Consider the following 24,595-nt stretch of genomic DNA (forward strand, 5'->3'; position numbering starts at 1 on the left):
GTATTACTGAAAATTAAATCAATTTCCATCCACTACAAATTTACCCATATTCTATTTCTTTGATATGTACTAATGACACTCAGCTATGTGTCATTATACAACACATGATGTGTCTCATAAAACAAAACGGCTTTAGGGAAAAGCATTTTGTTTTATAATTACTGTCACTGTTTCATAAATTAGGTTATTTACATATAAAAGGTAGTCTGGAATCAGCAAAATCCTTACCTTTAAGGATATATGCCTTTCTAATTAATAGACATAATTTACAGTCTAGCAACTTTTTGTGATTATACAGGAAATAGCAGATTTATCTTTGATCCTGTTTATTAATGAGGATATATAAAGACCTGTTTTCCTGAGTCTAACAGCAATATTAATAATAGCAATAAAAGACAGAAAAAAGCCACTTCCTTGCACACAACTCTAACACTTTCACTGAGCATTTTGCCTTCAAAAACCTCATCTCCTTCCTCTTCAGCCTAGGCTCCTGAAGCTTTCTTTCTCTCACTGTCAATTCTTACTCATTCCCTTGTCTTAATTACTCCAATTCTCTCTTCTTCAAATAATGTCCCCTTAAAGTCTTCATGCCCAGAGTATTCTTCTACTTGCATGGCCTTGTTCTGAATGGTCAACATAAATTGATTTTATTATTTTCATTACTTCATCAATTCTGCTGAATATGTAAAAATTTACCTAGAGTTAAAAAAAAATCATTTGAGGAAGTATTTTTTTAGTTAAGTATGCCAAGATGATGGACAAGTTTATAAATGAATTAGAATAGCAACGTGGGAAATAACAGAAAACAGTTTGCAGATAGTTATTTTATGACAGGACACTATTAGATCATTTTTCATGACAAAATTTTCATTTAGTGTTTCCACAAGAGATTCAATTTAAAGATTAAAAGCAAATGCTTTTTTCTATTCGCTAGCTATCTTGATCTTTAATTTTCAGATTCCTAGTACTTTCTGGGTGCTCCTTTTCCAGGTAGGAAGAAATGAAATCCAGTTGTACCTACCAATACATGCTCATGATTTTTTTTTTTTTTTTTTGGGGGGGGGGGGGCGCGGAAGGGGAGGTGGTGTAAGTGATGCAGAGATGCATATCACACTGAGAAAGAGACAGATGGCAGATGATAATATTCTACTAAATTGAAACAAGGCGAGTTTTTGATCACTGTGTACTGAAAGAAAATGGCAAAACAACTTTTAAGTTAGTTTGAAAGCCTCATTAGATGACCTGAATTTGCTATGCAGAAAGCATATGGTCAGCAAAACTAGTACGAGATACAACAGAAAAGGTGCGAGATTCCTTCCATCACAGATTTGTTTACCTTCCCAAACCTGCTAGGACTCTCTAAAACCTCTGTAGAGGTTTCTTACCTCATACATATATGTAGATAAATAAAAAACTCCAAAGAACTATAACCAGGGTGTGTGTGTGTATACATATACACAAACATATATGTATATGTATAAATGTAACTATATATAAAAAACTCAGCAAATTAGAATCTCCACCCATATTTCTAAATCTTGTGGTTTTACAGCACTTATATAGTAATAGTGGCTAAATCCTTAGCATTTTAGGATTAGAGAAACTCCTCATTGCTCATTTAAAAATACTACAGGTCTGGAGCCCCTGTTTACAATGAAAGATAGGAAAATGTAAATTCAGAAATGCAAGTCTATAGAAATCTCTCTCATTTTTTAAAGCTTACAGTCAGACCAGACTTGACTACTCAACACTTGAGCTTTTCAGTGGTGTTCAGCTCTCTATCACAGAAAATAAATGCCAAATCTCATTTACTAAAAAAAAAAAAAAAAAACCAAGCTTCCAAATGAACTTAAATATAAAATTCCCCAAAATTGTCTCCACTATAAAGCTTTATCTACTATAAAGCATTTATACAATCCACAGGAGAAACATTATTTTCTCTCTCTCATCAGCAGGTGGCTTCCCTTCTCATGTTAAAAGCTCAAGAGCTCAGTCCTACCAGGTACCAAGGATTTAAACAGAGGGCCTTTATGAATACTTAATTTGGTTTAACTAGCAAATACAGAATATAAAAAATGTATAATCTCACAACCTTAAGAGATTTATCTAAAATTCAATTCCAACTGCTTTTCTATAAATCACGTAAAACACATTTAGCATGTTGCTGCCAGATGGATAAACAGTATATTCAGATGGACAAACACGAGTAAAGAATAAAGAAACAAAGTAATTTTCCCAGTCTACTCAGTAAAGCTTTTGCTGGTATGGTCTTGGATACTGTATTCCAGGAGAAATATGGAACAACTGGAGAGACTCTGGAGGACAACAGTGACATTGATGAGGGCCTAGAATGCATGAAGAAACTGCATGCAAAAAAAGACTGAAAGAATCTGGTCTAAAAACCAGAAGATACGCTGCAGTCTCAAAACACTTTCATGGGGAAAAAAAAGGGGGGGGGGGAGGGCAATAATACACAAATTCATAGTGGATGACCAAAAAGTAACAGGCATAAATTACAGCAAAAAGAATTTGGTTAGCCATTAAGGAAAAAAAATCTATTTTTAAAGGAAAGATAAAACAGCCATGGAAAACTGGAGTTTCCACTAGAGGACGCTTTTGAGAACAAATCAGCAATAATCCATCAGAAATTACAGTTTTGATCCCTCTTTGGTATCAAAAATGCTCTTTAATAATATTTTTGTATTAGTAAATGTCTTTTATGTAAGCAACACAACCGTGACTGCATTTCCAGCAGAGCAAGAATATAAAAGTAAATACATAACACACATTCACTTCAGCAAAACAACAGTTTTGTGTTTTTTTTCTGGATGTAATATTTCTGATAACTTTATCTCAGTTAATAACACAAATCCAAAACACTATAAGTACAGCAAAGAGAAAGAAAGAGTAAAATAGGAGACAGTGAATTAGCTCAACAGAACCTTGGAATCACAAATATGTAAATTACTTTTTCTCTTTTTCAGCTCTGGATATTTGTATTTTATTTCAGTCTAGCTATAAGCCCCAATATAGCAGCCTCTCAAAAGTGTATATTTGATCTTTTATTTATTGGAACTACAGCACTGCTGATTGCTAGAAATTGTCCTAATAGTAAAACAAGCCAAAAGATAGTGATAGTAACATCATGTCATAGCAATGTTTCTTGCTATTTTCAATAGCAAAATCAAAAGTATTCTGAAGACTGTAAAACAAACAAACAAAAAACCCAGAACTAAATACAGTGAGCATAGGTTAAAAAAGTAGATAATTAACAAGATTAGATAACCTTTTAGAGAACCTGAGCTGAACAGTCATGAACAGGTAGTTGATACAGTGTGAATAAGAGGGAAGAGGAGCACCTTTGCTGTTTTTGCTGGTAATATCTAATCTGGAGGCTATGTTCAAATGGAATATCCAAAAGTAAATATGAATTCAAAAACAAAATAAAAAGTCAAAAAAAAGTGTGAACTACTAACTGAAATAATGGAGCTCTGCACTGTTCTTTCTGTAGTATCACTCTGCAGAGTCCCAAAATGAATTTTTTGAAAATTCAGCTGGAGAGATGCATTTGCTGTATGTTATTTTCAATGGTATTTCTTGAAAAAAAGACTTTATTTCAACAGCATTTATTTTTCCAAAAAGCAATTTCAACTATTGCCTTACATACCTTTTACTTAATTTTAAATCAATAAAACAATGGGCATATGACCTTGGTATTCAAAAATGACATTTCTCCTTTGCTTTTGGAGCATGTAAAACAAACAAAAATCAATACTTTATTTTTTTACACTTGAATGAAAAGGGTAATAAAGCAGCACACTCACATGCCTATAAAGTATTGATTACGGAGTCTTTCAAGGTAATTTTTTAAGATTTAAAAATAATTCTTGGTAATCCAGCAGTGCAATTCTTTATCAGTTATCATAACACTTTTGGAGAAAGCATGTCAGTATAATAGCTAAAATACATTATATAAGGTGTAATTCTACTATTGTAATTTCTTCAATACAAAACATAGTCACAGACCAGATTTAAGATGATACATTTTACATTTTTCCTGTAGGTGAGAATGATGGAAGTTTCACAAAGAAATATACTACTGATAATCCAACACACTTAGAATACTTGGAGAATCACACCTAATAGCACTGATCAGCATTCATCTGGAGTCAAACTGTCAGAACAGTTGTCAGCAGGACAGAAACTCAGGAAAAGAAAAAAAATGTTATTCTGAAGGCATTACTTTTCCCTCTTTTTAGGAAAAAAAAAAAAAAAACTTTGCAAGATAGGCCTTTGCAGTGAATTTTATAAATAATCAAGATCTACCTTAGTATTACTCATAAAGTAGGTTTTCAAGAGAAATTTAAAGTAACAAATTTTTGTATGTCATTTTAGAGGGCAACATTTTACACATTGTCTTGCAAGGATTACTTTAACATATGTTTAATTTAAAGTTCATTCCAATATGAATGTTGCTCATTTGCCAATTCTATTTTCACAGTAGAACTCTAATGAATCATTAGCTGCCATGGAAATGTGCACATGAACTAAATTTTAAATGTTGTGTGAATAAATGCAAAGTTATTAAACAGTATGAATCACACAGAGGACAATGAACCTAAACAGAAAATGACACAACAGACTGCAAGTGGTAGCATGTCACTGAATATTTTATTTTGTAAAATAAATGAAAGTTGTTATCAAACAACCTGACTATAATTCACCTTAATGCTTTCTCTGGTCTCCTGAAATAATGCTTGCCTATCGATGCCACAACATAAAATACTTAACGTTATAATATGTGCTTGATTTTGCTCCTCAAAGAACAGTTTTAGTTTACAGGCCCTAAGTAACTCCAGCTGTAACCCTCAAGAATTTTTATTTTCAACCATCTTGTAGGAAAGTTTTATATTGTTTCAAGCAGGCTTAAGATTTCTGGAGAAGGTTTCTAAGGTAATTGCTCACTATGCTTGAAAACTGTTTTCTTCCATTTACACACTGTATTAGTGGTGTATTTCACACTAAGTCCCATGTCTAAACAGAATTTTTCTGGATAAATTACTGTATATCGTGACGATGGCAAAATCTGCCCTACCCTTTTCACGTTAATTACTATATGAATTCTGAGGTCAGGTACCTTTTCTTGCTTATTTATCTCAGGCTACTTCTACCAACTATTTTGGAGCACATTTTCATTTGATTCAGGGGAGCCATGGCCACTCATCTCAAGACTGATACGAGTGCTATAACAGTCCATTAATCAGACAGATGCCACACTAGATGGCAACAGGGCTGACGTTCTCACAAAACCAAGCATACAAGCAGTGACATACTTCTGGCTCAGGAAGTCAGACTGCCTCAGTAATGTGTAAACCCACACGCTTATCTACAGGAAGCCAATAGAGCCCAATATAATAGTTCCATAATACTCTGGTGACTTTATACTGACTCCTCACAACTTTATGGACACACCGTGACAAATCTTTTTCCCTGCTTGTTATATATATATATTGACACAATATTTACACAATTTTTCCTTCTTTGTCATCACTGCTGGCTCCTGACTTAAAAAAAATGTATTCGTTACATTTTAAAAAATGAAACTTGAAGGACATATTTACTAAGACAGATAATGTAGCCAGCCATGTTGATTTCTAGCAATTTTCTGCTGCAAAAAATCAGTCCACACATTAGATTTTAAAAACAAAGAGGAAAAGAAAGATGACTCGTCTCTCTAGGCTTTTGGATGCAATTTTAGAAACGATAATTGTAAGTTCAAATAAGCTTTTATAGTCGATTGTGTCTCATGATGTTAATTTAAACTAAGGTATCTGGCATCCTGAGGTTTACCTATTGTTAGTTACTTTTTTAACAGAAAGCAGGAATGAAATCCAAAGCTTTATTTACATTTCTCAGCTTCTGAAAAGTAATTTGTACTTTACCCAGCATACCACTATTACAACCTTCAAGTCAGAAGCCAAAAAATTTACTCATGAATGCTAGTGTTAAAAGTTATACAGGTTAAGCAGAACTCAGGGGATCAAAACTAGTTCAATAAATTTTGATATAACCATATTTTCTTGAAATATGTTGCCAACAAAACTGAAAACAGGCAATAAAAAGAAGTAGAATTTTGTTTATGATGGCTTCCTGTTTTAGCATTTTCCAATTTAAGTACTTCCACTGTCAGATCCAAAATTGCCACCAATTTTTCATTTAGTATTACAAAATTTGTTAAATGATGGAAATTTCCTGCACAAAATACTCCCTACAGAACTGAATGCAGGGCATGTTCACATCCCGTACTACAAGATCTCTTTTGCTTCATGCTTTGCTTTACTTCATGCTTTGCAACCTGGCAGTACTACTTTCAACCCAGGAGGTCCTGAAACTTTCAGTTAGTAGAAATATTCTATCCACTACAGATTTTATTTTCTGCCTTTTCAATTTGTATGGCTGCCTCTTTGAAAGATTCCAGAGTTAAAATGGAAATGTGATTTTATCTGATTTAAAAGAACTCTAGAACTTCATTTTTCACTACATTTTAAAAAGAAGATAATAAATTGGAAAAAAAAGTCTCCCCCGGATATTCATTCCATCCTCTAAGGACCTTTATTTGTTATAGTTCTTATTCCTAAAGTAATTTTATTTAATTTAAAGCTACAACACCCCCCTCTCCCCTGTCCCCTCCCTGAATAGTCAGGTAAAAATTTCTGAGACAATTCTTGAAATAATTATATTCAATATTGAAAATTTCCTGCAAACCTAAACAACAAAAGCAGCGGTAGCCAGCAGGCATGACAGAATCTTGAGGCTACATGTTGTTCAGATGGTAGAAAGTAAAGACCTCAGGAAATGATCCTTGGCAAAGGCGTTGTTTAATGTAGGTGCTGAAGGAAGTTCAACGGAAAACATTTATCAGAAATTTCCGTCCAGATAGGAAGATATGCTGTTTTAGGGAAAAATGCAAATACTACTCAGCAGACCAAGGGCAAAGGAAATAGGAAATGGGCTAGAGAGTTCTCTGAAATAACCTGTCACTGAGACGTGAGAAAACATACTTGTGTGTTGGCAATTCCTTTATTTTACAGCCTTCCACACCTCAGGACTTTTTTGCAGCATTGTGCCATTCTCTGAAAGTTGGCTACTTCCAATTCAAACTTCTTAAAGGTAGGCTACAAAGCTTAATTCATTTCCTATTTTGATATATCATTTGTATGTTTATTATTTGAGCCTTTGGAGTAACTCAGGAAAATTTATCAAGGAAACAATACATCTTACAAATGTTGCAACAGTTGACTTTGCTGCTTTGTTGCAGGCTGCGGAGAAATGCCAGTGATTCAGTCAGAATCTTTCGAGAGTCTCTCAAGAGGCAAAAGTACACCTCTGCAAAGGGTGTCACTTCTGAGCCTGCCAGTGTTAGCACAAGGGGTGGAGCAGTCCTTTTGGGAGCAGGTACATACAAGAGGAAAGATGTACTCTTCATAGAGAGCACTATATCCGTATGTGGGTAGAGAAAAAGATTGTGGTTTGAATACTTTTAACCTTGAAATACTTGATTATACTGGCATTAAATATGATGTCTTAATTGCAATTGCATATTTTAAAACATCTAGGTTATGGTCAAGTTCCAAAGAAAATCATCATCATTAACAATTTAAATTACAGGTAATAAGGTAGAACGGCTGCCCAGATGAGTGAATAGAAGCTTTTAAAGAAAAAATTGTGTCTTGGACTCCAGTATCTTTGACTTCTTATTCAACAAAATAAGACTGGAATTGTATTAACGCCTTCAGTTTGACAGATGTTTTCTGGGCTTATCTGAAGACGCAGTGGGGAAAAAAGAGAGAAGTTCATTACATGGAATAGTCACATTGCCTAGTTCCAGATACCAATACTAGGAAACTAACTTCTCTAGATACCTCAGTGGAAAAAGAGGCTCCTCCAGAGGGTGATTTAGGACAATTAAATTAGGCCTGTTACTATGAATTGCACTCAAATGGCTCCTAAAGCTAAGCAAAGTGAATATGTCCGACAATGTCTGCTATCAAAAAGAAAAAAAAAAAGAAAAAAAAAAGAAAAAAAAAAGCAAGACAGGAAGAAGCAACATAGTAGCAAAATAGTCAGCATGATTGCAGTCTTGCACTCTACTGGGTGCTTGTCTTTCTATACCTGCTGTCCCTTCCCCATTGTTTACTGTTCACATCTTTTCTCTCACACTACTTTCTAGTTTAAATTACAGTATCATGTCTTCCTCACCATTTCCTTCATTTGTAACATAGATAAATAAATGACTTCATCAAGAAAGATTCAACTGGAGAACCTAAATGCTTAAAACATTGGTAAAACAGGCTCTCATTTATTGTACATAAACAGAGGAAGTGGGTCTTCATAAAAGTCTCTCCCCAATATGGAAAAAGCAGTTGAAAAGTATCTCGTTCATAAAGTTTGATACATCAAAAATGGTAAAATGACCATGGCTGATGCAGATAAATGTGACTTAGACAGTGAGAAAGCAGCAGAATCAAAGAGCAGTGCATAAGGACAGAAGCAATTTCAACTTGGTGTCGTCGAAAGAAAAAACGTCAAAGAAATGACACAAAATAGTTGGGAGACACAATCACATCAGCAAGAAAGATGATCTCACTGGCTGTTTTATTTCTTAATTTTGTTATGCTTCACTTGGAAATGCTGGGAGAACTGTGAGGGGTCTCCCCTCATCAAGGGACCTCCTACAGGTGTTTCTGTCATCTCCTGTCTTTCACTAAGAGGGCTATCTAATCCTTCAGGGTCTTTCCTGCTCCTGCTGAGAGTTCTTCACTCGCATTCACAATGGGCAGGTACATGCCCCACGTGGGACCTGCATCAGTCCTAGCTAATCTCAGCTTAAGGTTTGCATTAGTTCAATTCTTCTCTCACAAATTTTGGGACATTATCCATACCAATTTATTTGCCTTATTAATGGGGCATTAACCATATGAATATCTGATGACAAAACACACTGATTCAGTTCCTCTGCTCTCTGGATGCCCCAAATAGATGCCAAGTGCAGCCACTGAAGACCTCCTCTCACTTGATTTTATCTTTTATGATGAAAGAGCCACTATTTTCACAGAAGCAGCTATCTTGTAATACAAAACCACTAAAGAAAACGTATGAGCCAAGATATGAAAAAAAAATAAGCAGTACATTTTCTAGCCTCTGATAATAAACATTATCAAAGATTCACACCTATCCTGAAGACAGCAGTGCAAACACGAGGAGACTGTTTAGAGTTCAGTTATCTCCCTCATAACTGGGCACCTTTACTTTGGCAATGAAGCTGGGACAAAGTACTTTTTGATTTTTTCTATTATATATAAATGTTAGGTTGTAGAACTGATTCTACTTGGAAGGAAGGAAAACAAGCATTCCCTGAGTCATAGGAGCGGTTTTCTATGCATGCCTCAGGAAGCATACATACAGGAACCAAATACTCCATGGTGGGCTCTGCAGTCCTGGGTCCAGGATGCACATCCTGGCTGCATCTCAAAAGCAGGCAAAGGGTGCACTACTGAGAGCCCTGCAGTCCTGAACCTGCCCACTGTCCACACTGGTGGACTCTCTGGAGTATGGTAGTACTGGCTTACTTTCCAACTGTTCCTTTGGAAGGAAACCTGAACATAAAATAAAATACAGCACAGCATGGTTTGTTGCTACACAGAGCAGGATGCATCAAGGTATGCTCACAGAGCAGCATAGAGCAGTTTTTGAAGTACTCTCTAAAGTGTGGAATTATGTAATGCTAGATCAATACATGAAAACAATGCTGAAGTAATCAATATATTGAACGTTTTTTAATAGATAACTCAAAAGACTTAGGGTGAGGAAGGGGTTAAAAGAGAGGGAAAGGGGAGGGGAAGGGGGAGGAAGGGGAGGGAGAGAGTAGATACATGAGCAAAATAACCCATTACCTTCAAGTCCCATGACATTTATAGATGTTTAGATAGTTCTCTCTTTTTTTAACCACTGGGTATCTTAAAACTATGTAGGTAGTGATGACAGCTAACTATTCAAATGCCTATGTAAAGTGAGATCCTGGATTCAGATAACTTTCTCAAGTAGAGTCGTTCACATAAAAATAACCACCGCCTTGCTGCCAGTGTCAATAAAATGCACTATTCTTGCCTGATTCTCTTATGCAGTAGAGCTGCCCCCCCTTGGATCAGGTTTGGGGAATAAGTTTGGTAGTATCAGAGAATGATGAAGTTTGTAATCCTCTAACTCTTCCTATAAATATTGCATGGATAACTATAAGGTTTCGGGTCCACTGTAAGAACTAGCAGTCTGGTACTTCACTTTTTAAGTGTTCATTAGTTCTACTGTCAATTACTGCTAGATATGCAAGCTACTGAAAAGGGATTTTTTTGCTTTTTAGTTTAAAATTTAGAAAGAGATTTTTTTTTTTAATCTGTACAATTTCAGACTGCAACAAGAACATATCACCTTTATCCACATCTACAGCTATACTGACAAAAACAAATAAAAAACCCCAGAAAACACCCAGTGCAAAACAAGGTGATACAACACTTTCAGTACCACTTTCTGTAAATACTTACCACATCTAATAACACTTATGCATTCATATAAGCATACTCTGAGGTAGGGGAAAAAAAAAAAAAAAAAAAAAGAACTGAGTAACTATGTATGTATAACTCTTGGGAGACTGACCATTTCCCATTTGCCAACTGCCTGCTAACATAATTACTACAGTGCAAAGCAAGGTTCCTTAACACTCTGTCTGTTCTGAAAGGTGATGAGACATATGTTATTTGATTTAAACCAGTATGGAGCCAAATGTACTCTCCACAAATATAAAAGGTCAAAATATGCATTGATGCCAGGATGTGAAATGGAATTGAATACACAGACGTCCATTTTAGAGAACAAGAAACAAAGTTACTGTTGGGATAGAGAAGACTTAAATAATCTCTATATAAAATACGCAAAGGTGATATACATATATTATGACATTCCCAGTTAATTTCCTTCTACAATATGCTGCTATCCTATATTAGTACTAAATAAAGCTACCTCATAAAACATCATCCCATAGTTGCCCTATAACTGTACATCTAAAATATTATAAAACTACTAGTTGGTGCTATATTGTCCTGCTATCACACGACTTCCTTATGTTGGACCAAACTGTGCAATACCTGTTTTGCACGGCTTGGCAGTACCTACTTTGCCATTGAGTATACAACTCTATATTATCTTGGGGTAACTATGAGTTTAGCAGGTATATTCAAAAATTAGTTGGACACAATGAGTCTTCATAAAAAGATGATGCAGGGTTTAATTATTTGGCTTCAGTATCAAAAATAAAAAATGCACAATTCAATGTGTACAATACATTTCAATATTTGGCTCAGAAAGAGAACTGTATCATCCACTTTATTTCTTTTAAGAAAATATGAAATCTTTACATAAAATCTTGCTTACTCTATGCTGGATAATTATCTTGTCAAATAATAATGGAACAAAACTGACACTGTTTTAACTGAAGATATCATAAATTATATTGAAAATGACCAGGGAATAATAATATCTAGCAACATCGTCCCTTGGAGGAGGTCCTCCCTCCCCCACTGTGTATTCAGGATTTTTAGACAGAACAGGCCCCCCAGTTTAGCCCACAGCCTGAAGTGTAAATAGCCAGAAGGGCAAATCAACTCCATCAAAGTATGTATGTCAGATTATATCTAAAACCAGATCCAAGTACACGATGATTGGTATAACAATCTAGATCATGCTCACTGAACAAGGTCAATGGGATGGAAAAATTTGCATCCTTCTCACTTTCTCTTAACAAATAATACCTGCATTTGTTAGAGGAACAGATAATCTAGCCAACACTTTCTCATTTTTACCCTGTGTGCAAATGCTAAGACAACATGGCACCTTTTATCAAACATTATGAGCTTCACTACAAATAACCTTGTGCTATAAATAACCTGTAAAAATATGCACCAAAACAAAGAGAGGAAAAATTCAGTACCGTAAGGAAACAGTTTGCTTAGTTTTGATGAAACTCAAGGAATTCTTAAATATATGACTTACTGCCTGAACTGAGACACGAGCTAACTATACTCCGGAATTCTGGAATGATTTTCCATTTGATAATGTCCAGTGCCTGAAGCAGTACAAAGAAGATGAGCACATAAAGCATGATCTTTTTATAGGCTTTGTGTAAACTTTACTGTTAAACAAAGCCAATATACATAAGTGGGTGGATCTAGAAGTAAGTAAGGAAGAGATAAACCCCATTAACTGCAGCAATCCTGCAAGTCCTGTTTCTCAAGGCAACCCTGGATTATCACAGTGTATTTAGTGGAACTTTGCAATTACATATGAAACAATTTAGAATCACAGAATAATTCAGATTAAGAGAGACCTCTAGAGGTTACCTAGTCCAACCTTCCTGTCACAGTAGGCTAACCTAAGAAATAATAGCTAGAAAGAAATTTTAATAAAGAAAGATGTGTAAAGACATATAAAGATAACAACAAAAAGATGATTTTGCAATTAAGTTACAGATCAGATTTTAAATTAGTGGCATTTAATAATCACTGGCACACATTCTACCAAAATTAGATACACAAACGGCTATTTTTCTATAAAAAGACTGCAAAACCAGCAAAACCCAAAAGAGAAAAGCAAACTCCAATACAAAGAATATTTGGTCTTTCAGTTTAATAGATTTAAGTGTCTTAACAATATTACTTTATAAAATGCTTTATATAGCCAGATACTGAAAATTCCTATATTATTATCCAGTACTCTTTCAGTGCCAATTTTTGCCTTCATGCTGTCAAGATTTCTTAGATTACTTCTGGTAGTATCGGTATCTTTGGAATTTAATCATAGAAACTTCTGTAACAGCCTATATGACACTAGGTCAAAATGGAAAAGAACATGTGACACATCTACTTATCTAATAGCTGATACAACACATCAAGTTATTCTAGAGAAACCAAGAGCATACTGAAGTTAAATAGCAAACTGTGCACTGTCTTTCATAAAATGCGGTGCCAGTAGCACTGAATCCAAGAAAATAGTTTAAAGCACGCAAGAAAACTCAAAACAGATAAATAATTACAATGGCTTTGTATATCCTATTCAAGTATTCTAAAATATAATTAGATTCTATTTTAATTTCCATTCTTTTTTTTGGGGGGGGCGTAATGAAAGCGATCTATGCAATAATGATCTTATCAATATTTAGCTTTGGAATACTGACTTCATCCACACTCAGTAAGTCAAAGTGCTTTTTCATTTTATGTACGTAACTATTCAATGCGATTTCACCTCAAAGCATTCAAACATTTAATTTTAAGATCATGACAACACATCTGTTTATTTCTTTCTCCCTATTTAGTTAAACTAATTCCTTTTTCTAAGCATTCCACTGAATATTTTTCAATGAGACTTTCCAAAAATCCTTTTAACTCCACTGTCTCAAAAACTTTTCATCCAAAACCACTGAGAATCACTTCCCCCAATATGTCTAGCGGCACATCTGTACGGCAACAGCACAGTATCTTTCAATTTATTGACTTTATTGACTTTCTCTTTTGACTTTTTCTGCTTACCTTGCTCATTCTCTGCATCAGTCTTGCAGAGTCTTTCCTACTTTTTATTTTCTCATCAGTGAGAACAAGAAGCTTGAAAAGGAAAAAAGCAGGCACAGAAGCCTATCATTTTCTACACACCTCACAGTTTTACAAACTCTGGACTATGGTAATTCATTTGGTATGACTGAAGTTAAAGGAGATGAGAATGATTTGCACTGAGTATCTATGTGACAGTGTTAGGAAGAAAAAATACTGTGAAGTTAAGCAGTTAAGCAATTCTAGAGGTTGTTTGTTTTTTGAATACTGGCTTTTCAGGAACATTGCTCTCTTGTGAAAGTCAGCAATATTTCAACTGTTTGTTTCAACAGTGTCTTATGTTTGCATCCTTTACTCAGTTACATATTCTTATTTGGTTGGTTTTTTCATCTTGTAAGAATTACAGTCTTTCAGTAATTAGAATTATAAAAAGAATTAGAATATATCGCGTAGTTTCCTAAGTACATATCCAGTACAAAACTTCTATTAAAGAAAACAACTGCATGATTTTAAAGAAAAGCAGATCACAGCTCCCTGTGAAAAGGAATGGTATCTTAATAAAAGAACTGGGATTGTTTTCCAAAGGCCAGTCTTAATCCTTTTATATAAAATTCATATATGGAAATAAACCCATATCATGCTTCAAGTAAGTTATTTCAGCAATTAAGTTATGAAGTAAAACTTGAGTATTTGTCTAAAAATACTAAGCATGTGACCATAAAAAGCTAAAGAACTGACTTTCTTTAAATCCTAATGCCTTATGGAGTATTACTTGAGCTGGGGTGAAAAAAATACAATGCCATGAAAACGAATGCAATGTTGATGGCACAGTTTGATGACAGACATTTTTATTTAATATACCCACTTTAAAAATTTAGGTTTTTGAACTGTAACATTAGCACACTAAAACAGAATGCAAACTGAAATCTCTAACTGTGCATACTTCAAGAGTTCACTGATCTGTTCACATACGGCTTTCAAGTCTTGTACATAAAAGACATTACAGTAGACTAGAAAGTAGAAGAACTAGAAAGCACAGAAAATCAAACTACTATCTCTTTTTTTTATTCCTACTAGCATAAAGTCTTCTGCAAGAACAGAGATCAAATATGTAAGGCATGCCATTATATGACCTACTAAGGACACTTACTGTTTAAACTGCAAGTTCTGTACCCGCTTTCACTCTAAAATTGTTTAGGCCATTAAGAGCATTCTAGCAAGGCTGAGACTATTATTAGTGTAAAATGTACTCATCTAGGCCTCTAGTCCTAATGTCATCCTTAATAAGCAGTATTTTGTAAAACTGTGTCTCCAGTTCAGTAAATATGTACCCTAAAAAAGTAAAAATCAAGCCTAAGGTACGGAAAAGAAAAGGAACAGGATTCTAATCCATCTATTAATCGAAAAATTTCACTGCAATTGCTGGATGAGTTTCTTCTCACCCTTTGACTTTTGCCCTATTAGGAGCTCCATTTAATGAATGGCAATTTCTGGTTTAAAACAGTGGTATTATATCACTTTATGAGAATTGTGGCTGAATTTTTGCCTCATGGTTTATAACTAAAAGCACACGTATGCTCTCATCCTATAATGTGGAAAACTTTTCAACCGTTATGAAGTTCAAATGAAATCAATATATCAAATATACCACACACATAAGGACAGAAAGTACAGCATTTTTTCCCCTCATAAACTTACGAAAGCATAGCAGGACTTAAAATTTAAATAGGTAGAACAATCTCAAGTATGGTGCAGCAAGTTAAAGATGATCTTGAAATTTGCTCTTAGTATGCACTGATACTGTGGGCAGTCAAGCACACAGTCCTTTAACAGTTCTAGGTATTTGGCTCTATGCATCCAAAGCCAGATAAAAATGATGTCCAAAAAGGATTTAAAAAAAAGTAGCTATCCTATCTTATTCAACAACAGATACAAAATACTCTTTCCATTTCTTTCAAATTTACTCCTAGTTATAACTAGGAAGTTAGAGTTTAGAGTTTAGAAGAATCTTCATGAAGAAGGGATGGACTGAAGTCCTCTGTTGCTTAAAGAGATGTTCAAAAATTATTTGCTGATACCTGTTACTGAATTGTTAAAAGAGAATTAGTCTGCGAGAGGAATCAAACAGAGGTCTTATTTGAAATGCTAAGAAGTCAGTCATTTAAGAATTCTATAAACTTCTCCTCCACATAAATGTCTCAGTGATGCTTCCTTTAAATACATTTTGTTTGAAGCAGTATTTCCCAGATAAGAAATAATTACACTTCTTTCATCTGTTCGGTTTATCTGTTCCCTACAGTTAATTCTTCCTACAGCATTCTAATTGTCTGTCAGTGTACTCTTCACGCTGTGGAAAGCATTAAGTCACAACAGATACGTAAGTGTAACAACTGTATTTTAAGAGGGATCAATAGGACTGCTATTGCGTTGTAATGGCAAAAGATCTAGCTTATGTTTAAATGTAGTTGTTAAGTTTAGAAAACTCACTGTTTGGAAACAACCTATTTTAGCATCTTTGTGAAACATAACGCAGGAATAGAAATGGGGGCATGTTTATGAAACAATTACTATCTGGTCCCATGGTTCCCCTCATCTCATTATTAATCCCACTCAGAGTTCATTAGAATCGCACAGTATTAATGTGTTCTGTTTTGATGAATTCACAACACAATATGCTGAACAAAAAGCTCTGAACAGCTTAGCACATGGCTGAGCTAATAAATCCACCCCTTCAGCTGTTTTAGTGTTTATGGTATAAATACAACCCAACTGGCCTCTTGTCCTTGCTTTGACAATGTAAGTTAAGCATCACTACAAAAATAACTTTTAAACTGCATCCCAGTTCGAGGATATCTTTTTTTTTCTCTAAAATATGCTCCTCCATTTCTGTAAGTTGTCAGTGTTTCTGTGCCTCTTCCAACCCCGGCCTATTTTTGAAAGCCAAGCAAGCTTCAATAGACCTTTGTGTTTTTACAAAAAAGTTATTGTTACACAAGCTTACTCTCTCTAGAAGATTGTACAACAGTTTCCTGACAGCTTGTTTTGAAGAATTTTATACTTCCTCCAATTTTTTTTTTTCCTCAGTACCTAGCTAGATCCTTTTCTTAACTGATTATATTTACGGGCACTTCAAAGAAACAAAGACAGTTTGATTAGAAAGACTTTCCACCAAATACCATTCAACAAATGTTATTTTTGTTGCCACATATTTGTAGTTTGCAAAATGCATGTGCTAAAAGAAAATACATACCGGCAACAACTTATCTACAACTTATTACCCATATAGCTTTTCACATGGAATGATTAAGTTAAAAAGTGTTAGAAGAGACTGCTATTTCTTTCTTGTCAGAGATATATAATTTCCATAATGTAACTGTAATAATGCCGAAAAAAAGTTGAATTTCTTTTCCTAAAAGCAATAATACCGATTTTGCTTATAAAACCAGTGACTTTTCAAGCTTAAGACAATCTTTTGTATTTGCTCTGAAAGTATTTATATTATTTTAAACAAGCATTAGCATATAGCATGTACTTTTTACATGTTTAAAAAACTTCAGCTTAACCTGTCTTCCCTATTTAGAGGATTGCATAATCCTCAAGAATTAAGAAATAAATTATGTTTATACACAAGGAGAGAGTTATTAAGGTGCATCTACAAGGTATTCTATTGAAATTATTGCAGCTAAAATACTATGTCTGTTTTTAACCATCACTGGAATGAAACAAAGAGTATAATTTGCCTCCTAGTATTATTGCAAATACTAACAAATAGACACAGAAATGTATTTTTTCCCTTTTGTTTTATCCATTTGAAATCTGAATATCTGTCCCTGGTCTTTTTCTCTGGAACATGTTGGGCTAGTGACATACTTCTTCCTGCAAGATCCCCCTATCATCACTAATGTCACATAGTAGGACAAACACTGCTAAATGACCTTTAGGAGAACCAACTCATAAACCCAGGATCATTCAGTCACTACATTCCCTAGAGGTACTTTGTCTACAACAGTACAGTAGTTTCTAACATCAGAAAACATCCAGCTTCTGTGTCACGAGATGGAAAGTGCTGAGAATGGAACTCTAGATGCCTGGAGCTCCACTTCAAGACATCCCTAAAAAGAAATGCCTTCATTGAGAGGTAAAGAACAAACAAAACAAAGATGGCTTCAGGATTTCCAGGGTTATTATTGCTATTAGGAGGGTTATCAGTGCTTCGTCCTGGTTTTATTTGCACTCTCAATATTAAAGGATTGGGAGTGAGGGGAGGAAAAAAAAAAAAAAAAAAAGAGTCAGTTGCTTCTGCCAGGAATATTCCCAAAATAATTCCCAAATATACCCTGTTCGAGGACAGAAAATCCATTTTTTTCCCGCTGATGTCTAAAGTTAAACAAAGCCATTTAGGAATACTTCAGTTCAGGAATAGTCATAGCAGTGGACACATCAAAAAACATTGATGTCCCATGATGTTCCTTACCATTAGGAATTCTGTGGACTAGATGAATGTCAGAAGCAAGTCTACTAGATGAAATACCTACAGTAACCCCCAGTGATTGAATAGAAACTGTTTCTCAAAGAGTAAAATCTCTCTTCCCTGGACTGTGCTTTTAGCACCTATCCATCTTGTTGTGGAAAGATACTGGTGTATCATGAATCCGAAAAGGCATGACAAGCAAGAGTGAGCAAGTCCTGTAAGTATAGGTTTGCTAAAAGCAAGAACGAGAGCTAGTAATGATCAGAAACTTTAAATATGTTTTCATGAGGCCCATATGAAAATGTGAAAATGAGTCTTGCAAGTCATAAGCTAGGAACCCACCTCCCATCCAAAGATCAGCTAATGATGATACCAACAAGGATTATCATCCAGAATTTGAATGTGAGATCCAGAATGGTTTATCAGCTTCCTTTCCATTTCATACTAAGTACCTGCTGTAAAAACTCAGAAAAAAGAAGGTACAAGGGGAACAGAATGGTGCCTGCCACACTTTTGAGCAGCATAAAAAAAGGCACAAAAAAGAAGAGCAGAGGCAAAGTTAGTAACAGTTGAGGTTGTAATTGTTGTAAGCTATCTAGTATACACACAATACAAAAGCAAAGCTTAAACAAACTTGGTCATACCAAAACAAAAGAAGAGTTATAGGGCAGGAGTCATCATACCAGCTCTTACTACATACACTGAGCTCCTATTACATCAGCTATGCTTAAAACTCAGTTGAAATTGGATCTCTTCCCAGAACAATGGTTTGCAGTAGCAAAGTTATTTTAAAAATTCCTCTCTAATTTACACAATATTCTGAAATAATATTGTTTGGCATATTGGAGGGAATATAATTAACAAAATCTACACAGCATTTACATCAGTAGTTGTTTTGATAAGCAACAAAATGTGCTGAAGACCACGTTTTTGGAATAAATTGGTATTGGCTATTTTTATGAATGGTGTGAGGTGGCCTAAAAGCTTGATTCAGGATTTTAATTACAGCTGCAGCAATGAATGCTTACAAATTCCAACAATAACTGTAAAGTTTTTTAGTCTGAATTGTTCTTCCCTCACTGTAGGAAGTGAATTTAGTTTTTAAAATGTTTATTATCTAAACAAAAATTCACCCTACAGGCCAAGAAATCCCTCAAGATGATCAATACAGTCTTAAGAACCTGAAGGGGCTTGACCAAGACTGAGTAGCAGATAAACCACAACCTCTGCTCAGAATTCTGAAAAGCTAACTGGCCCATTTCAGAATCGTGGAACATTATTTAGCAACAAGTGACAACTGTATTCATAAAACATTACATTGTTTCTATCTCCCATTTATACAAACTTTTAAAAACATTTTGTAGAAAAAGGGTAAGATTTTCTTGGAAAGCACATACTTTATGTGAAAAATTTTATTTAGTTTACTTTGAAAGGCTAAATTTAACAAAAAAAAATATTCTCATGGTAGACATACTACCTCTAAAATTCTAACTGCTTTATGCTCTACTGAAGATTGATACCTTTCCACTCTGGAAAAAAGCAATAAAAGCCTCTCTCATTTTCTTAGGCAAATCCACAGAACAAGTTCTTTAAATGGCTCTCTTCTTTGTTGGCATCTAAAATTATCATCATTTTCAATACTATTTTTAATACTAGAAACTGCTAAATTTTGCTTTTCTCCACTAAAAGTACATCTGTAATTAATTTTCTACCAGTTGATGCATTAACTGTGTTTACAGTATCAATCTTTGGAATCAGTGGAAAATCTTAAAAATTAAAAAAAAAAAGATTGTATTAGTACTTCAAACTATTTTGTTTGCCATTTTTGTATTTCATCTGATTTTGTTGCTTAGAACTATGTCAATATAACTACAAAATTAATTATAAAGAATATTTCTGAACTGAAGAAGGGTAGGATTTAAAGAAGAAAGAAACCCCTAATACTTCCTTTGCTTTTTTTCTTTTTTAAAAAAACTTAAATATGACACATTCTTTGCTTTAGTATGTATTATCCAGATTGTGCTTAGATCTTTATGCCTGACCTAATTATTTTTTTGCCTGAGTATGCACTTATACAGTGTATGTGGCTTACAGGGATCTGGGAAGAACTACAAGTTCCCTCTTCTATACAAGAATTCAATACATGATTTGTTTCTTAAACCAATAGCTCTGCACAGTAAAATCTGCCTTGAGTTTTTCTTTTTACTCCATAAATTTCAATCTGAAATTAGACAGAAATGTAAGAAAATCTCCTCTACTGCAATTCCTATACTATTTTCATTTTGTTTTTGACTAGCATGCTTTTCATTTCTTGTTCTAGTCAAGACTTTTGAAACTAGGGAGCATCTCCATAGCAGGATCTGTCACTTTATTAGAACATTAGCACAGTCATACAGGGTCAGGCCAAAGGTATCCTTTCTCAGTGATTGAAAGCAGCTACTAGGAAGAAGTGTAAAAGCAGAGCAAGCATAAAGCTGAACTTGCCTCATGTTTCCCCAGAGCTGGACATGGTTTTTTGTATTCAGTAATCCTCACTGATGCTCTCTTCCAGAAACTTGTCCAATCCCTCTTTAAACCCATGTTAACTTTTAGTATCCCTAAACTGTCCATTGTTTTACAGGCAGAGTTGGTTCTCCCCCCACCCCCCAGTGCATAATTTGACATTTCTCTATACCAAATCTCTGCCAAAGCTGCCATTTCATTGCCCAGTTACTGAGTCTTGTTGGCTCATTGTTCAAAGCTACAGTGTTTCACAGTCAGCCATGTTTTTTTGCTATCATGCTACTTGGCATCATCAGGAAACTTCAACAGCTTGCTATTTAAATCCTTTTCCCAATTGCTATAAATATGTTGAAAAGGAAAGGTTCAAGAACCTTATGTAACTCTACTAAATCTCCCCCAGTGTGAAAAAAGGACCTTTTACACCTATCTCCTGTTTCCCTCTTTAACCAATTATTTATCTGTTTATGGATCCTCCTTCTTATCCTGTTCCTGCATAGTTTCCTTAAAACTTTTGATGAGGATCTTTGTCAAAAGCTTTTTGGAAACCTATGTAAAATATAAACAAGAACACCTTATTCATATGCCTGCTGAACCATTCAAAGAACTCAAATGTATTTGGGGTTGTTATTTCTCTTCCTCCTAAAACCAGCAAATTTATCCATTTATATATTGATTCTATTTTTAGAGTTAATTTACCTGAGGCAGACATCATAGGTTGTTATAGACTTGTATTTCCCTAAATCAACAAGGTCTCAATAAGACATGTAGGAAAAAAAAAAAAGTCTAACTGTGCATAAGGGAACTGAGAGTGTGACTAATAAGCAGCAAAGTAATGGACTGACTAACAAGCAGGATGCATACTTAAGACTAACAAATATCTCTGTGAGACACTTCTATTACTGTCTAGAGGAAGATGTGCAGACCAGGAAATATCCAGATGTGACATTTGGACACAGCAAGAACTGAACACATGGATTCAATAATTATTGGTGCTTTTGTGCATGCTTAAGGATAAAGCAAGTAACCGTGAAAAGAACTATGCAAGAGAGGCAAGATAAACGATAGCAAGTAAGAACACAGGAAGTGAAAAGAAGAGTTGTAGCTTGGTTTCTCTGTCTTCAAGTTGAATAATAAGACTTTACTTTATGCTGCTGTTCATCAGTCACAGGATAATTCTTGCTACTCACGATGCTACCTCACATAAATTGATCCTCATGGCAATTGAGACAAGCTTGGTGGTTCTGTAAAACTGAACAAAGTCCTTTCTTGAAAAACATTCTGAAAAAAAAGCCATATTTGAGGCCATGTTGTAATGATACTCAATACTGGCATCTAGACACTTTTCAGAACTGGGAAGAGAAAAAAAATTAAGTATTTTCAGTATTATGACACCACATGTAGACCAAAAGGCTGCATTAATTCTGTCCCAAGTAATTCTGGGAGCATCTTAGAATAGCCAAACAGACAAATCCAACTAGTAGCATAGGACTATTTTTGTACTGACCTCTTTTACAAAGCTGTAATACCCTACACATCCCTAGCTACAGGGCTAACATTCATCTCCTTTACAGCTCTGTCCCTCAATCTCTATTGCTGTCTTGCCACTTTCTGGAAATTTCTGTACAAGCCTACATAACATTTACTAATCTTAAATTATCCAGAGGCAGAGGTCTGTGGAAGGTCTCTACTACACAAGCCCAACTATAATGAAGCATACAAAGAGTAGCAAGACGGGAAAGTCTGTGCACCACTTACACACTGAAGAAATATGGCTCTTTGCAAGCCTTACTCAGCCGCTAGATCCTTGTAAACAGAATCAACAATCTCACATTTAAAGACAGCAACTGAGTACTCCCTGAGTATGCACACTCCCTCCCTGAGACCTTGCCACTTCTGAGCACATGCACTTTGCTCCTCCTCTACTCTGTGCATGCCACAGAAAGGGAATACATCGCACTACTTCAGCATATCCAAAATGAGACTGCCAGAAAAAAAAAAAAAAAAAAAAAAAAGAGGTGCGGGACATGACGATAAAGGTAGACTACACATCTTCAGAAGCACCCATTATGATAAATTCTAATAGTAAGATGGCACCAAGACAGTTCAGAGTACTAAGACAGGTATGGCCCTTGCAGGTGACCTAAAGATATACAGAGGCTTTCAGAAATGGCACTGAGATTTAAACAGTGAAGCAAAACAATATGCCAAGCAGGACAAAATTACGCACTGTGGCATTCTCACTCCAAGCAGGAGTTGGGATGAACTGAGATGTCTGTAGATGTGCTCTTCTGAAATTGCCACACAGGCCAAAAGTGCGCCTGCAACCACTGCTAATGGAAAATTGTCTAATAATTGCTGTATTTGAGCCCTGCCATTTAAGATCAGAACAGACATATGGATCTCAAGAAAAATAATATTTAGTAAAGTTCCACCCATAATAGAGTATTTTATGAAATACATATTCAAGTTGTTGATTACAAGAGAAATGCAATGAACAAGTTAGGGGCCAAAGAAATAACTGTTGAAGAAATCTTACAAATCAGAAACACATTAAAGAAATGTGCATCTAATAAAATGAAAGAAAACAAAGGAATAAAGGTTTAATGTGTGATGAGTTGAAGATTGTGTGAGTAGTAATGCAAGCCAAATAATTAAGTAGTTCATACCAAGTACCATAGAAACTGAAAAATATTTTTCAACAAAAAGGCTTCCATTTCTTTCTGTGTAAAAAAAAATATATATATACATATACATATATATATACACATATACATATATATATACATACATTTTATATATATACATATATATATATATATATATATAGTATAAGCAAAAGATTTAGCTAATCCCGACACTTGTACAAGCAGTCAGAAAGGTGATTGTTTTTCTGTTTGTTTATTTTTAAGTAATGTCAGGCATCTCCCCTGCCTAGTAATAGTCAGAACTGCAATTTCTATTCAGACACCTGCATAATATCCAAATGATATTATACCTAAAAAACAAAACAAAACAAAACCCAATACTTCTACAAGGTTTCACTGCTCTATAATTAGATCATTTCTTGTATATTAGTACTCACTTTAACAATCTAAGAACTATTACAACCATCACAGTTCTAAGTGCTAGTATTGATGCTTTTTGCTAGTATTTGATTACCAAAAAGTTTCCTGTGATCATAGGAACTACTGCTACAGGAACACATTTAAAAGTCATCTTGTATTATCTTTGCCCAGCAAACTGTACGTAAAGAAGAACCCAGAACAAGCAGATTCACAGTCTGTCCTTTGATTTTAATCAAAATGAGACTAGGTTCTAATAGCTTAATTTATAAAGAAAAAAACTGATGGGTCAGGGCTGCTAACTTTTTAAAGATAAAGATATTCCTACTGAAATATATATAAGACCTGTTTCTTCCAAATACAGCCAGCATTTAATTTTTATATTTTTCAGCCACTTCTCACTCTATCAGTCTGTACAAAGGAAATACAGATTACCTATTTAATTCAATTAACATGAAATTCTGATCAAGAAGTTACCTTTAGTCAGACTTCAGAAGAGAACCCTTGGTAGAAATGCAAAAATAACATGTCAAGTACTTGCTCTGAAGTGCATGAGGTTCTAACTCAAATTGGTATTTTCTCAGCTATCTGAAACTCAGGATTCTCTATCACAGAGAAAGGTATCTGAAATGTCTCTATCCAAATCCTACTATAACACTATGAACCCCATTTATAATCTTTTCATTTTAATTTAAAACATGTGCCTGAAGTAAAAGCTTGCTTTTATCATGCCAGTTTTGTTAAGACTGTGATGTTTCTTTCACCGTTTACTATTGAAATTGAATAGCCTACAGACGCATCGTAATGAACAGTAACTGCATACAATCTGTCTCCAGGCTGTCCAACAAGGTGACACTGAAAGACTTTAAAATTAAATTGTATAAAATTGTCTTTCTTACTAAGCTCTA

General features: G+C 34.7%; 1 protein-coding gene across 1 annotated transcript in view; it reads left to right on the forward strand.

The window, feature by feature from the left end:
* Positions 1-7,071: 7,071 nt before the first annotated feature.
* KLHL4 (kelch like family member 4) overlaps positions 7,072-24,595 on the forward strand; it is a 105,497-nt gene continuing 87,973 nt past the window's right edge. The window contains exon 1 of the mRNA XM_026101307.2: positions 7,072-7,170. The gene's annotated coding sequence lies outside the window, so the exon portion shown is untranslated. The remainder of the gene's footprint in view (positions 7,171-24,595) is intronic.

This window comes from Dromaius novaehollandiae, chromosome 11 (assembly GCF_036370855.1).
Source record: "Dromaius novaehollandiae isolate bDroNov1 chromosome 11, bDroNov1.hap1, whole genome shotgun sequence".
In the NCBI taxonomy this organism is placed as follows: domain Eukaryota; kingdom Metazoa; phylum Chordata; class Aves; order Casuariiformes; family Dromaiidae; genus Dromaius; species Dromaius novaehollandiae.